We start from the raw sequence: 13,690 nt of genomic DNA, 5'->3' as shown, positions 1-13,690 counted from the left end.
TGAGATGGGTGCTACGGGACGTCCCCACACACACTCAAGGTTCAAAGGGCAAACAGCTAACATTGATGGGCAAGAATCCTTGCTCCAGATCGGAAGGACACAGCACCAGAATTTCAGGCTGGCAAACGCAGAGACAAAGAGAGAGCAGGGGGATTATTGAGAAAACCAAATTAACTGCTGATCTAAAGCCAAGATTATACTTCTATTAAGTACAATCAGGTCCAAAAATCTCTGTTAGACGTAAGCAAAGGCAGTAGGGGATTAGTCCTCTCTGGAGCTAACGAAATGCAGGAAAGTGAAAGGATTCAGGGTTAAAAGAAAGATGTGTTCTCTTTCAACCCAGATGTGGGGAATGCCAGTTAGGTGAGCAATAACTGAAAAGAGTTAAGAAATAGTGTAAATGGCTATTAATTCTAATTAGGCTTTTATATTTCTGAAATCGCAGAGTTAGAAGTTGTTACAGGTTGAATTGTGTCTACCCCAAATCCATATGTTGACATCCTGGCCCCCAGTACTTCAGAATGTGACCTTCTTTGGAAATAGGGGTGTTGCATATGTAATCAGTTAAGATTGGGTTACACTGGAGTAGGGTGGGCGCTAACCAATATGACCCGTGTCCTTACGAAAATGGGAAATTCGGACACAGACGGAGACTTGGAGAGAAATGTGAAGATGAGTTACGCTGCCACAAGCTGAGGAACCAGCAGCAGCTGGGAGAGGGGCCCGGAACAGAGCCTTCCCTGTGGCCTTTGGAGGGAGTGTGGCCCTCCTGACACCTTGATCTCAGACTTCCAGCTTCAGAACTGGGAGACAATAATTTTCTGCTGTTTAAGATACCCAGTTTGGGGTACTTTGTTACAGCAATCCCAAGAAACTATACAGAAGTAATCCTAGAATTCATTTCATCCAGCTTCCTAATGCAGTCTCCTTCCCAGTATGGACAGATGTTCACTTCAGCCTGCCTCCGCGGGACACTTCCAGGGGTGGGGCCACTGTTCTGGGGCAAAACATTCGATTATTGAATAGCTCTAATTATTTCATTGTATCAGAATCATACTTTTGTAATATAATTATTAGCTAAGGTTAAGCATTGCTTTTTTTAATATACAAAGCTCTATTTAACATTCGATAAAAGGGCAGGGCACAGAAAAGTATGTCTGCATCTCCAGCTTAGCCCATAAGCAAGGCACCATCATTCACTCAGAGACAGCAAAAGTTCTAGGTTCTTCGAATGGAACTAAACCACCTCTGAGTTCTGGCCTCGCTACCACAAACTAAAAAGCAAGAGCACCCTTCACATTCTCCTCTGTGGCTTGCAGAGCCTTCTGCCCAACGCAGTACCCACCAAGAAAAAACCCATGCCAACAGGATGGCCGACTGAGTCATAAGAAGCACAATTCACAAGCCTGAGCACAGTATCTTCCTTTCCTGCTACAAAAGGGCAGAGAAGGAGATGAAGATGTGAGTCACAGAGTAAGAGTGGTAACGGGAAAATCCCACTGGAGTAGCCAAGGGGATCTGAGAAACGTCTTTGTTGATATGGTCCCTAGCACTCTTTTTTTTCCCAACCAGCTACACTTCAGAAGGGATTGAGAGCCGGATTGCTGCCCTCTCCCCTCCAGTCTGACTCAATAAGCATTTGTTGTATATACACTGACCATTTGCCCCAGGGAGGAACAAGAGCGATGGAGCTGATTAATTTTTATGAGCCAGCCTCAAGGAGGTGCCTGGGGGCTAAAGGACTCCTGACCAGAGATCAGTGCTTTAGGAGGAGGTGGCAAATAGATTTCATTTCCAGATTGCCCGGCTCTGGATGCTGACGGGAAATTCTGTGGCTACTCTGTGATGCGGCGCCCCTCCAAGATCCAGTGGTGAGATGAAGCCATCTCATTGTAGGAGCAGATTCTGTATTTTCACCCTCCAGGCCTATTAAGGAGGTTCCAAGCCCCTTTCTGGCTGCATTTGTCTCACACATTCACATTCAGTCAAATTCAACAAATGTTCGCTTGAGTGGTGTTAACTCCTGGCAAGCGCCATGCTAGGCGCTGTAGAAGCTACAAAAATAAGACCCAATGCCCTGAAGGAGCTTGGGGAGAAAACAAGACAATTACTCTGTCTTCACTTGCTGGCACTTCACAGGCTGACATATCTATTTCTTTTTCATGTGGGAATTAGAGAGACTCGGGTTCATATTCTGACACCAGTACTTGCTTGCTGTGGAACACTAGGCAAAATCCTAGGAGGGATTTCATAAAATTTGACAAACTGATTTAGAAATTCATAGGAAAAGTAAAGGATGGGGACTAGCCGTGACCATTTTAAAGGTGACGACCAAGCTTAGGGGTCCTTCACTGCAGGATATCAGATTAATAGCAGTGTAGAGCTGTCGTGATTGAAGCAATGTGGTACGATGGCAGAACTGAGCAAGTCGAACAAGGACCCCCAAGAGAAAGCCAGAAACAAACTCACGCCAATGTGAAAACTTGGTATGTGACAGAGGTGGCATTACAATTCAATCAGGAAAGCATGGGCTCTCCCAAAAGTGATGTTGAGAGAATCGAATATTCCAATAAAAATTTAATCTCATTCACCATATACACCAGTTCTCTTCTCCTTCTGGGCCCAAATTGGAGTTGCATTTCCCTGTCTCCTCTGAAGTTAGACACGGTCATATGACTTGCTTTGGCCACTGAAATGTGATCAGAAGACATATGCGTCACCTTCCAGCACAGCCCTAAGTGCCACTGTGTGACTCTCCACATTCCCCTCCTTGCTTCAGGGCTCCTGGGTGCCCCTGCATGAGCCACCATCAGCCTGTGCCCCTGAGGGACTGTAGTGAGCAGAGATGCTGCACACCCACAGTGAACAACAGTGTAAACGAGACATAAACTTGGGGTTAAATGTCCGAGATTTGGGGTTGTTTCTTCAGTATAACCTAGCCTATCCTAACTCATACAAAAATAAACCAAAAATTAAACTCCAGGGGATTGAGACCTAGATATGGAGACTAAAATTTTTAGAAAAGGACACAGGCAGATGTTTTTATGACCTCAGAGTATGGAAAGACTTCCTTAAAATGTTTTTTAAAATCATAAACCATAAAGGAAAAGATCAATGTATTTGCATCCAATTTCAAGTCTTCTGTTTGCCAGTAAGTACCATAAATTGAACAGATAAGCCACAAACTGGAAAAGATACTTGCAGTGTGTATAACTGAGGAAAGATTAGTGTAGAACATACATAAAAATACCCTAAAGATCAATAAAGAAAAGACAAACAAGCCCAAAGAAAAATGGGCAAAAGATATGAAAAGATGATAAACATATGGATAAACGGCTGAAATCATTCACTAATTGGAGGAATGCACATCAAAGCAATTTAAACCATTCCACACCAATCAGTTTGGGAAAAATTAAAAATTTGATAATACTTAGAATTGTCAAGGACATAAAAAAAAACTACATTCAAGAGCAATTTAGCCAAATCTAGCGAAGTTGAAGACATGCCTTTCAATCCAATAATAATCCTTCTTTTCAGTCTATTTCCTAGGAACTCCTGCATGTTTGCACAAGGAGACGTATAATCAAGAACATTCTTTGCCAGGCTTGTTTTTAATGGCAAACTAGTAGAAACTATTTAAATACCCATCATCAGCAGAGTAGATAAGTAATTTGTGGTACATACAATGCAATGCTACACAGCCACTTGTGTCAACATGTATAAATCTCAAAAGCACAACATTAAACAACAACAAAAACAATCAAGCCACAGAAGGCTGTGTGGTATGTGTGTCATTTATACAAAGCATGAAAACATGTACACTTTAATAGACACATGCATATATAGGGTTCAGGAAGAGCATGAAACTGCATGGGAATGAGAAACACAACTGGAGAGAGAGGCTAATGGGGTCAGGAACACAGGCTTCTAATGCATATGTATTGCTTGAATTCCTAGGAAAAACTGAAACTCATATAGCACAACTATAGACTAGATTGAGCTTGGACAGAGTGGGGGTGGGTTCACAGATGTTCACTACACTGTTCTCTGTACTCTCCCATTGACGGAACATTTCTTTTTCTTGTTTTTTTCATTTATGACTTCCCAAGGTCTCATAATGAACAAATGGCAAGATGAAGCCCAGATCAGTGTTTTATTCACAACTCCACATTTACGTTAATAAATTTAAAATGAATAAATCCTAATTCTAACATTTCTGTATCTCTTTTGCATAGGCTAGCCTCGTAAGACAGTGATTTTCAAATGTGGCTACACACTGGAATCACTGGGTCCCTGGGCCCAGCCCTACAGATTCTGATTACACTGATCTGGGAGTGGCCTGGGTGGGAACAGTGTCTACAGGTTCCACGTGATTTTAACGTGCGGCTGAGGAGAAGAACTGCTGCCTCAGGAGAAACGGCAGGAAAACTCAGGTTTTAGAATCTGTGGGCAAGAACGGCAGGTCTGCCACCGGCTTCTAACCTCGGGCAACTGCGCCATCAACTTCTCCATCGGCACAATGGGGATGATAACACCTATGTTGTTGGATTGCTAGAAGAACTAAATAAGAATGATGTGTATATATTACCCAGCACAGTATCTGATTCATAGCAGTAAAAAGGGATTTTTCTCCTTGAGATGGATGAATAAAATTCTGATGTATTTTATGGAAGGAAAAATTAGTTATTGTCCTGGATCATCTTATGAGAAATGAACACCAAGCAGATTTCTCAGATCCCGGGAGTGGGCTGAGCATCTTAACACCCTCCCCCGCCCTGTGCCCCAGACTTCCTCTCTTCTCCTCCAGCCCACTGACTACATTGCGAAACAGCTATAAACCTGCTGCTTTCTCAGCCTATCTTATTTAAGTGCGTGCTCAGAATTGTGAAAAGCCACAATTGCATGTTTACACCCAAAATACAGCCCTTCAGCCAACGACTTGGTCTGTTGGATTCCCAACATTTCTTCTTAACTGGTATTATTATCTCAATGTGTAAAATAACACTATCAAAACGATGAATGGAAAATGCTTTCTTTTTCATTTTTTACAATAGAGGGAAAGATGCCGCATTATAAAGCCAGTCTTTTAAACTACCTTGCTCGTGAATTAGATGCCTCTTGACTTCAGAAGATTGGAGTCTGTTTTAAAGGTCTACTGTTACTCATTCTGTATGTCATGAATTACAAAAACAATTTTATGGGGCTGGCCCAGTGGCATAGTGGTTAAGTTTGCGCTCTGCTTTGGCAGCCCCGGGTCCATGGATTCGGATCCCGGTCACGGACATATACACCACTCATCAAACCATGCTGTAGCAGCATCCCATATACAAAGTAAAGGAAGACTGGCACAGATGTTAGGTCAGTGACCATCTTCCTCAAGCAAAAAGAGGAGGATTGGCAACGGATGTTAGCTCAGGGCCAATCTTCCTCATACACACACACAAAAAAACAATTTTATATATTCATCATTTTCAAAACGACTTATTTTCTCAAATCCTTCTTTTATGGATGTGAGAAGAGGGAAGATGAGACGTCTCAATATCAAGAGAGAAAGGACTTTAAGTATGTAGCCTACCATGTGATTTTGCTGAGCAGACCACATCCGTGCTTCAAACAAATGTTTAGTGTGTATCCATCATACATGAGACATGTGGGAGCTGAAGCAATGTATAAGACCTACCCTCTATTGACAAGACACTTGTAAGATATTTTTGAAGGAAAGATACAGGCTTGAAAAGATAACTTATAAGACAGTAAACAACTTAAAGCTAATCACACGTAGAGAGAGTACCAGTGAGAATTCTGTGGAAGGAGAGACCATGCTGCTTGGTGCGGTGAGGAGACCGCAGGGGCAGGGAATGGTCATTGATCTGGACACCAAAGGATGGATAGCCTGGCAGGCCCCACGGGTGGCCTCCCGAGGCATTCTCTCCTCCCTCATTGCTTCCACATCCCTGATTTTGATGGGACAGCAAGAAATGTGTCCACTGCTGGGAAATAAATCATGTCGTAGAGCAATCCTGCTGTCTTTGCAATTGACGGATCCAGGGACAGGGTTAGGGTCCAGTTGTGCCCACTCAAGTTCTGGGACATATTTTCTGGCCTTTTGCCCCACTCCCTTTCTTTCTGCTTGGATTCCTGTCCTATGAAGACATGATTGTGAAAGCTGAACTAGCCTTCCAGTGAACATTATAGGTGACATCACCAAGACAATGAGGAGAGCAGAATACAAGGATGAACAAGTCTGGGTCACTGACGACACTGCAGAGCAATTCAGTCAACCCTGGGACTGCTCATCTCCAAATTTTCTGTTATATGAGACAACTATGCCTTTGTTATTTAAAATACTTTAGTTGGTTATTTCATTACTGATACAGGTGGACCAGGCATTCCAAGGAGGACAGCAACAGCTATGAGCATTTTTAGGGGACGATGAACAGATAAATTTGACTGGGCTGGACTAGAGGGCTTGATAAAGGACGTAAACATTGAGGTCTAGTGAGAAAAAGCATGGGATTCAGAACCAGACAGACCTTGGGTCCAATTCTGGCTTAGTCGTTGACTAGCCATGTGACCATGACAAGTTAATCCACTTCTCTGTATCTAGAGCTCACATCTGTAAAATGGAGATACCTATATATACCTTGCAGTGTTATTGTGTTAAACACTTGTAAATAGCAGGTGTGCAGTAAATGATAACATAATTATTATTTGAAGAGAAGCCTGAAAAGTTAGGTTGAAGACAATAATAGGGAGGCCTTTGACTGCCAGGCTAAAGAATTCAAAATCAATTTTATTGATTATGGGAAGTCCTTGAAGGTTTGCATTTTGCAGCTTTTAATACCATATATAGTATATATATATGTATATACTCCCTATAGAGAGAGTATATATACTCCTTTTAATTATCAATGTTAGCCAGATTAACATATATCCTCACACTAAAAACCTATAAGAAATTACACCAATTCTCCACAATCGATTCCAAAAACAGAAGCAGAGGGAATACTCCCTAACTTATTCTACGAGGCCAGCATTAATGTAATACCAAAACCAGATAAAGACATCATAAGAAAGAAAAACTACAGGCCAATATCTCTCATGAACATAGATGCAAAAACCCTCAACAAAACATTAGCAGATCAAATAGAACAACACATAAAAATTATGCACCATGACCAAGTGGGATTTATTCCAAATATGCAAGGCTGGTTCAACATTTGAAAAATTAATCAGTGTAATCCACTAAAAAAAATGGGCAAAGGAAGAAAAATCATATGGTCATATCAATCAATTCAGAAAAAGCATTTGACAAAATCCAACACCCATTCATGATAAAACCTCTCAGTAAACTAGGAAAGAAGGGAATACCTTTAACTTGACGGAGAGCATCTACACAAGCCCACATAGCATCATACCTCATCTTGAAATACTGAATGCTTTCTCCCAGAAATGGAGAACCACAAATAGAGTCAGCTCATCTCTGACAAAGGAGCAAAAGCAATTCAGTGGAGAAAGGTCAGGCGTCAACAAACGGTTCTGGAATAAATGGATATCCATACACAAAAAAATAGACCTGTGCATAGATCTTAAGCTTTTAACAAAAGTTAACTTAAAAGGGATCATAGATCTAAATGTAAAACACAAAACTATGAAACTTCTTAAAGAAAACAAAGGAGAAACATCTAGGTGATCTTGGGTTTGGTAACAAATTTTTAGATACAACACCAAAATCACAATCCATGAAAGAAAAAATTGATAAATTGGACTTTACTAAAATTAAAAACTTCTGCTCTGAAAAAGACACTGTTAAAAACATGAAAAGACAAGCCACAGTCTGAGAGAAAAGAACTGCAAAATACATATCTGATAAAGGGCATGTATCAAAAATATACAAAGAATTAAACCTCAACAATAAGAAAACTACCTAACTTTAAAATAGGCAAAATATAGGAACAGATACCTCACCAAAGGAAATATATAAATGGTAATAAGTATATGAAAAAATGTTCAACATTATTTATCATTAGGGAATTACAAAGTAAAACAACAAGATACCACTACACACCTATTAGAATGGCCCAAATCCAAAACACTGATAATACCAATTGATAGTGAGGATGCAGAGAAACAGGAACTCTCGTTCATTGCAGGTGGGAATGCAAAATGGTACAGCCACTTTGGAAGACAGTTTGACAGTTTTTTACAATGCCAAACGTAGTCTTACTATACGATCTGGCAATCATATTCCTAGACATTTACCCAACTGATTTGAAAACTTATGTCCACACAAAAACCTCCATGTGACTCTTCATGGCACCTTTATTCATAATCACCAACAACTGGAAGCAACCAAGATGTCCCTCAATAGGTGAATGGATAAACAAAATGTGATGTATTCATGCAATGGTATGTTATTCAGCAAGAAAAGGAAATGAGCTTTCAAGACACAGATGAATCTTAAACGCATATTGCTGAGTGAAAAAAGCCAGTCTGAAAAGAGTACATACTATATGATTCTAATTATATTACAATCTGGAAAAGGCAAAATTATAGAGATGGTAAAAAGATCAGTGGTTGCCAGGACTCTGGAGGGGAGGGGAAGAGTTGAATAGGTGAAGCCATGGGGACATTTTAGGGTGGCAAAACTATTTTGTGCGATACCATAATGGTGGGTACACGACATTATGTATTTGTCAAAATTCATACAACTTTACAGCACAAAGAGTGAACCTTACGTATACAAATTAAAAAATCATTTAGGGCATTGTGGGATCCCAGAATGGAATTCAGAATGTGACTAAATAACATAATTGTATTATAAATGTCTGATACAACCTCACTCAAAAAGGCAGGGGGGAAAGGTGTTGACATAAATAACTTAGGAAATTAATGGAATCTGTAAGAACAAAGGCAAAAGGAACTGTACAAAAGCCCTGTACTCTAGTTGATAAAGTTGTATCCCATGGGGATATGGGTTAACAATTCTGATGCTGTTAAACATATACACAGGAAATGAACAATTAAATAAATGGATGGTGGATGATATCAGCCAATTTCTCACTGTTAGAGAAGGATTTTACAGAAAAGCAAAGGGAGGGGGCTAGAATGATCCATGTGGTAATGGATTAGAGTTGGAGACAACAGTATGAACTCAGGTTTAATTTAATATACAGATTGTTACATATAGAAATATTTATAGATTTGTGTACACACAAAGGTTAGTATACCTACATATATTTCCTCGCTGTGTCAGCTGAGAGACGACAACAGAAGCAACAACACTCGAGGTGCAACAGCATACTTAGTGCCTGAAGCTTGGATTCTAATACCAGTCTCCAATAAAAGAAAGCAGGGCTGTCTGGAGAATGGCTGATTTTAGGACTGGGGCAGGAAATACACAAGATAAGCCTGGAACATCTTGTAGCGCCAGAAGGCAAGGAAGTGCTCAAAAACCAAAACAAAACAAAACTCCACAATGTATATCAAAGGGAAATAGGGGCCAACTGAGAGAATCCCCAATGGCCAAAGATGGAGCAATTTGAGCAACAAAATAAATGAAGTAGCATTGGATTATAATCCAAAGTATAAAATACATGTCTATGAGTCCATACTGAAATAAATTATTGAATAAATAAATAAAGGAGAGAGAAGAGAAATTTCCCAGAGAGAAAAATTCCAAATAATTGACGTAGATAGTCCACCCTGAAGAAGATAGAGCAAAATTCTCCGCTCCTTAAGTGTGGGCTGCCCATAACAGCTTCCTTCCAAAGAGAACAATATGGAAGGGGCGGAGGAGGGGTGGTGGTGGGGAGAGTAATTTGACAGCAGAGGAATCTGACAAACACTGCCTTACCCAGGTGATCATTAATCATTGCAAGTGTATGTCTTGTTTCTCCTAGAGAGTTATTTCATACCCCTAGGGCCAGCGCGTGTTTATTAGACTTAAGTTAAAAAAGAAAATGATTTCTGCTCGTGGCTATTCAAATTCTATTAATATCAACCATGCTAAGTCATGTTGACAGAAGGTACCATGATATGAAGTGATGAAATGGCACTTTACCTCCGTGGGCTTCCTCCCCAAAATCAATAACCCAGTCTAATGATGAGAAAAACATCACACAAATCCCAGATGAGGGACATTGTACAAAATACCTAAAACTCGTAAGACTGTCAAGGTCATCGAAAACAAGGACAGTCTGAGAAACTGCCAGAGCCAACAGGCACCGATGGAGATATGGCGACTAAACATAACGGGGTATCCTGGATGGAGGGAGTCCTGGAGCAGAAAAAGGACAGGAGGGCAAAACTAAGGAAGTCCAAATAAAATAGAGACTTTAGTTAATAATAATCTATCAATACTGGTTCATTAATTATAACCAGTGCACCATATTAACATTAGATATTAATAAGAGGGGAAACTGGAGGTGGAATATTTGGATACTCTCCCTACTATCATCTAAATTTTTCTGTAAATCTAAAGTTTTCTAAAATAAAAAGTTGACTTGAGACATGTTTACTTCATGCTGCTCGGAAGCATGGCCTTAGGCCTCTCTCAGAGCCTCTATCCCAAAGCAACACAAAAGGTGACATCTAAGAACCAGAGTTTAGGGAGCTCAGAGACACAGCCAGTCGTGGAAAAATAAGGCTGGAGGTTGAAGCGTTATTTAAATTACAAGCACAATCAACAGAAAAATTACAAACAGCATAACTAACAAAACTGGAGAGAAGAGCCAGTGGGCGGTAACGTGGGTTAAATACTTCTCCTCTTCGAGACGGGAATCGAGAAGCACTATATAAAGTAGCTACACTTAAAACAATTTTTTTTAAATAGTTAAAAAAAAACACTTGTAGGGAGTAGAGCTGGGTTTGGGAAAAGAAAACTTTTATTTTTCACCTGGTAGCATCCTGAATTTGACTGAGATAAGGCCCTTAAGGCAATTCGCCCAGAGTGTGGCACACGGTAAGCACTCAGGAAATCCTAGACAGGAGTGTCGCTGCTGGGCTTCCACAACTGTATGCCACAGCAAGAGGGAACAGGGCCTCAGATTCCTTAGGGCTCTATTTCATAAGCACAATATAACTTAAAAAGTGCAGGAAACGACTATATGGCTCAACAGAGTACATCCCCTCAGTTTTAGTACTGCTTAACGTATAGCATGTTATAATTTTGCAGCCCAATGTTAACGAGTAATTGGCTGATGTACCAAAGTCAGATACTTTTCCAGACAACAGACTCCAGTCTCACATTTACCTGCATAATTAAAAACAAATGATGCCTTACAAATGCTTAATTATTTCTGAATTTCACATTAGAACAATGTCAGCATCTTGCAAAATAGATTTTGATGAATAACTTGGCCACGGCAAACCTTTTAAAAGAAAAATACTGGCTTTGATGATCTGAGATTTTCAGATTATGAGGTCATTAATCATTGCAAGTATATGTCTTGTTTCTGCTAGCGAGTTATTTCATACCCCTAGGGCCAAAGCATGTTTATTAGACTTAAGTTAAAAAAGAAAATGATTTCTGCTCGTGGCTATTCAAATTCTATTAAAAATAATTTCTAAAGCAGTAACCATTTTTCCATCTCTGCATTAAATACAGGAAAGAGTAGGCTTTCAAAAAATCCAGCAGGCTGCCCTGCACATTTTTCACACCCTAATGTAGTGGGATAATAGCAACACCCATTGATAGAGAATCTTTCTCTTTGGTGAGATTGCTACTCAGATGGGTGTCTCTCCCGCAATTCTGAACTCCAAGTGACCCATCCATGCTTCAGGTGGATTAGCACATGGCACTGCACATGCTTCTTGAATTTTTTTAAGCTTCATTGTGTTGTGTATATACTTCAACCACACTATGAGAAAAAGTTCTAAAATTTCTGGAACCCATGGGAGGTCCTTTGGAATCACCACGCCTAATAAATATAGTCAGCATACAGTTTACCAAAAGCTGCCCATAAGCCTGCAGTACGAGCAAAAGCAGAGGCAGCAAGAAGAAGGGATGGCAAAAAGAAGCAAGTTAATTCACGCAGCAGAACCTTGGAGAAGCTCAAGAATTAGAGGCACCAGAGGCCTCTGAAGATGGGGTACAGAGTGGATGAGAGTCGGCACAGAGGACATAGCCTCCCTGATCCTCTCTCCTCCCTCGTCCCCTGGAAGACCGAGGCTTTCCTTCTAGAAGGGTTGCATCAGAGAAGGACTGTCCCCAGAGACACCAGGAGCACCTGAGGGGGGAGGTGAAGAGTCCTACTGAAAACAGAGGTATTAAATGACAAGCTATATTTTTTTTTTTGCACATTATTTAATTTGCACATTTTATTGCAATATATTCTCATATATTTTAACCATCTTTATTTCTTTTTCTATTGGGTGTTGGTCTTTTTATTTTTTTATTTTTATTTTTTTATTGAGTTATTGATAGGTTACAATCTTGTGAAATTTCAAGTGTATATTAATGTTTGTCAGTCATGTTGTAGGTGCACCACTTCACCCTTTGTGCCCACCCCCCACCCCACCTTTCCCCTGGTATCCACTAAACTGTTCTTAGTCCATAATTTTAAATTCCTCATATGAGTGGAGTCATACACAGATTATCTTTCTCTCGCTGGCTTATTTCACTTAACATAATTCTCTCAAGGTCCATCCATGTTATTGCAAATGGAATGATTTTGTTCTGTTTTGCAGCTGAGTAGTATTCCATTGTATATATGTACCACATCTTCTTTATCCATTCGTCTGTTGCTGGACACTCAGGTTGCTTCCACGTCTTGGCTATTGTAAACAGTGCTGCACTAAACATTGAGGTGCATAGGACTTTTGGGATTGCTGACTTCAAGCTCTTTGGATAAATACCCAGTGGTGGGATGGCTGGATCGTATGGTAGTTCTATTTTTAATTTTTTGAGGAATCTCCATACTGTTTTCCATAGTGGCTGCACCAGTTTGCATTCCCACCAGCAGTGTATGAGCGTTCCTTTTTCTCCGCAACCTCTCCAACATTTGTTGCTATTAGTTTTAGATATTTTTGTCATTCTAACGGGTGTAAGGTGATATCTTAGTGTAGTTTTGATTTGCATTTCCCTGATGATCAGTGATGATGAGCATCTTTTCATGTGCCTATTGGCCATCAGTATATCTTCTTTGGAGAAATGTCTGTTCATGTCTCCAGCCCATTTTTTGATTGGGTTATTTGATGTTTTGTTGTTGAGTTGCGAGAGTTCTTTATATATTATGGATATTAAGCCTTTGTCAGACATATGACTTGCAAATATTTTTTCCCAGTTAGTGGGTTGTTTTTTTGTTTCAATCCTGTTTTCATTTGCCTTGAAGAAGCTCTTTAATCTGATGAAGTCCCATTTGTTTATTCTTTCTATTGTTTCCCTTCTCTGAGAAGGCATGGTGTCCGAAAAGATCCTTTTAATACTGATGTCAAAGAGTGTACTGCCTACGTTTTCTTCCAGAAGCCTTATGGTTTCAGGTCTCACCTTTAGGTCTTTAATCCATTTTGAGTTTATTTTGGTGAATGGTGAAAAAGAATGGTCAATTTTCATTCTTTTACATGTGGCTTTCCAGTTTTCCCAGCACCATTTGTTGAAAAGACTTTCTTCTCTCCATTGTATGCCCTCAGCTCCTTTGTCAAAGATAAGCTGTCCATAGATGTGTGGTTTTATTTCTGGGCTTTCAAT

The 13,690-nt window shown here is 40.1% G+C and overlaps 1 protein-coding gene across 3 annotated transcripts in view; it reads right to left on the bottom strand.

Moving 5' to 3' along the window:
* Positions 1–13,690, bottom strand: part of RNF182 (ring finger protein 182) — a 113,657-nt gene that overhangs the window by 27,372 nt on the left and 72,595 nt on the right. Inside the window, exon 1 of one of the 3 annotated variants that reach the window (XR_011529616.1) lies at positions 9,235–9,340. The exons of the other annotated variants lie outside the window; for them this stretch is intronic. The gene's annotated coding sequence lies outside the window, so the exon portion shown is untranslated. Of the gene's footprint in view, positions 1–9,234; positions 9,341–13,690 lie in introns of those variants that run through there. 3 annotated transcript variants of the gene reach the window in all.

The sequence above is a fragment of the Equus przewalskii genome, chromosome 19 (assembly GCF_037783145.1).
Source record: "Equus przewalskii isolate Varuska chromosome 19, EquPr2, whole genome shotgun sequence".
Classification (NCBI taxonomy): domain Eukaryota; kingdom Metazoa; phylum Chordata; class Mammalia; order Perissodactyla; family Equidae; genus Equus; species Equus przewalskii.
This window is presented reverse-complemented; position numbering and strand designations above follow the sequence as displayed.